The sequence below is a fragment of the Octopus bimaculoides genome, chromosome 25, assembly GCF_001194135.2.
Source record: "Octopus bimaculoides isolate UCB-OBI-ISO-001 chromosome 25, ASM119413v2, whole genome shotgun sequence".
In the NCBI taxonomy this organism is placed as follows: Eukaryota; Metazoa; Mollusca; class Cephalopoda; order Octopoda; family Octopodidae; genus Octopus; species Octopus bimaculoides.
In genome coordinates this window covers 10,409,284-10,412,699 of record NC_069005.1, presented here as the reverse complement: position 1 = coordinate 10,412,699, position 3,416 = coordinate 10,409,284, and the positions used below count along the sequence as shown (strand labels likewise).

Sequence of the window (3,416 nt, the reverse complement as noted above, 5' to 3'; positions counted from 1 at the left end):
ATACATGTATGCATATATATCTACTTAAAATATATATGATATTTACATTTTATATACATATTTACTTAATATGTACATACATACATACACACATACTAACCTACACACACATATATGTGTGTGTGTGTGTGTGTGTGTGTGTCTATAAAAAATCGATAAAGTAAATAAGATATAATACATAAATTTAACTTAAGGGGAAACGAACCCATAACGAATTTGTTGATGCCTGTCAACAACTGAATTTTTATTTTCCGGATTTTATTCATATATTTTTTTTTCTTTTAATTTGTTTTGTTTAAGAAGGCGTCGAGCTGGCGGAAACGTTAGCACGCCGGGCGAAATGCTTAGCGGTATTTCATCTGCCGTTACGTTCTGAGTTCAAATTCCACCGAGGCAGACTTTGCCTTTGCCTTTTATCCTTTCGGGGTCGATAAATTAAGTACCATTTGCGTGCTGGGGTCGATCTAATCGACTGGTCCCCACTACAAAACATTTTGGGCCTTGTGCCTAGAGTAGAAAAAAAAATTGTTCTGTTTAAGTCAAAAGGCATAATGTGTTATAACTAAGCACAAAGTCAGTGATGGACATTGTCGGTTTATATGTCTTTAAATAATTTGGATCTCTGCAGGAATATATCAGGTCATCCCATAAGTTCTGTCTGAATTTTGAATAAAGAAAACAAGTGATCAAATGTTATATTTAATTTAAAGTTAATCATCAATGTACTTTCCCTGATTATCTATGACTTCCTTCTATCTATTTTTTTCTATAGGTTCAGCTTAGAGCTGCGACCATGCTGATGCACCGCCGTTTAGTGTGTGACGCTTACGGCACCTAGGTTTCCCAAGCGGTCACCCATCCAAGTGCTCACAAGGCTCGACGTTGCTTAACTTCGGTGATCGGACGAGAACCGGTGCTGTCAACGTGATATGGCCGTAACAAGCTTCTTAATCCCATCAATGTAAAACTCTTTTGGTTTCAAAGCGAAGAACTCTGAAATGTCTGTTTTGACCTCCTCCTGGCTTGCGATAATTGTGTTCCCCAAATGATTCTGTAAACTACGAAACAAATGGTGACCTGAATGAGCAAAGTCGGGAGAATAAGGCGGACGAGGAATTTTTTTTCTGATTAAGCTCTTCGATCTTCTGTGATGTGATCTTTGCAGTGTGGGGACGCGCATTGTCCTGATGAAACATCACTCCTTTTCGATTCACTAAAGCAGGTTTTTTTTTTCTTGAAAGCTTGATTCAAACGCTCTAATTGCTGACAGTAGACTTGAACATTGATTGTTGCATTAGGTGGTAACAATTCAAAGTGAATTACTCGTTTGCAATCCTACCAAATAGAGAGAAGGCTCTTTTTCCTATGAAGTTCCCTTCTCGGTTGTGATTGAGCTTTTTCCCTTTTACCAAGCCGCTGTTTACGACGTTTAACACTTCGATAGAAGATTCATTTTCCGTCACCAGTCACAAGTCTATCCCAAAAAAGATGAAATGAGTTCGCGAGAATGGAGAGAAAAGCAGACGTCAACTCGGGATCTGCGGTTGCTTTCGAACAATTCATGAGGCACCCATTTTCCAAGTTTAGGAACCTTCCCCCCCCCGCACACATATATATATATATTCTATTTCACTCTACTACACTCACACACACGCAAGCACACATACGCACATACATAGGGCACACAAATATACACACACATATACGCACGGACATATACGTACGGACATATACGCACACACACACACACAGGCATATACACACATACGCACAGTACCATGCAGACACACACACACGCGCACATACACACATATACGTACGCACCCACATACGCACACACACTTACGCACATACGCAGACAGATATATATATACATGCGCATGCGCACACACACACACACAGTTATGTCTCTACACGCATGTAGAGACATAACGCTTGAACTCGTTTTCCTTCACTCACAATCGATAATACACACATGAACACACACACTTAACTCATACAGTCTCCCTTTTTCTCTGTCTGCTTCTCTCTCCCCCACTTGTTCCTTCACAAACACATACAAATATATTTTCTAACACACACACACACACACACACACACACACACATGCATGCACAAGAACTTTTTTGCATTCTCCTTGAGATATAATCGATTTTAAAGAAAAGCGAGCATACTATTTCACTCACAAATAGAGACATATTCTCTTTCATCGACACACCAACACAAACAAACCACCACTCCCCCCACACACAAGGTGTGGAGAACAAGGGAGAGAATAAACAAGCCAAAACAGAAGGTAAACAAAGAATAAATGGCTAAAATGTCGAAAAGGAGCGACGAATTTCATTTATGGTAGAAATTACGTTAAATACATGTTAACGCCATGTATGGCACTTATAGCTGGATATTCTGTACAATACTTCGTATAATGTGTGTGTTCACGTATCTATGAATTATCGAGTGGTAATATGAATCCCCATTTAAACGTGGATGTTCTGTTAGAACAAACTATACTGCGATAGTTACCATGAGAGAAATTCTCACGTAGGCTTTTAGTGCAAAATGTATGGATGCTTATATCGCTAGCAGGGAGATAAATCGCCACCAACTCCAGCGTCGAGACGACCAGATCACGTGATTTCGCCTTCCTTGGTCTCATCGGTGGTAGACTCTCGACTGCTAGAGATAGCAGCAACTCAACTCTCTGTCAGCGATATATAGACAATCAGTGCCTGAATAGGAACTGATTTTGCGATTAGTTAATCAGCTTGTTAAGAAATATATATTAGCAACAGAGGAACAATTAATACTGAGAGTTAATGCCTATTCCCACTTAAACGTGGATGTTTTACGTGGATGTTAATAAACGTAATGTTTATTCCCACTTAAACGTTAGAACAAATGGCAGCGAAATTCACTGCTATCTCAAACAGTCGAGCGCCCATCATTGACAAGACCAATGAAGGCCGAAATAAAGGTGATCTGGTGGTTTCGAAGCTGGTGGTGACGCTGATTTATTTCCCCGCCAGCGATATAAACAAGAATGCATTTTGCATCAAAAACCAATATGAGAACGGAGTGTATTTTGTTTTACATTAAGATCCACGTTTAAGTGGGGATAGATATTATCACTCGGTATTAATACTGCCTCTGTCATTAATAAATATTTCTTAACGAAATCATTAGCTAATCGCGAAACCAGCGCCTGTTCTGGGTCTGTTATTCTCTATATCGCCTGTGAGGAGATGAATCGCAGCTATCACTAGAGGTTGAGCATCCATCATTGACAAGGCCTAAGAAGGTCGAAATCATGTTATCTGGTTATCTCTAAGCTGAAAATGGCGGGATTTATGCACAAAAACCGAATTTAAGATATTTAATCATAGTACACACGTGCCTATGCCTGTGCATATATA

At 39.5% G+C, this 3,416-nt stretch overlaps 1 pseudogene; it reads right to left on the bottom strand.

Moving 5' to 3' along the window:
- Positions 1–822: 822 nt before the first annotated feature.
- LOC128250831 (5S ribosomal RNA) lies at positions 823–941 on the bottom strand (annotated as a pseudogene).
- Between the last annotated feature and the right edge of the window lie 2,475 nt (positions 942–3,416).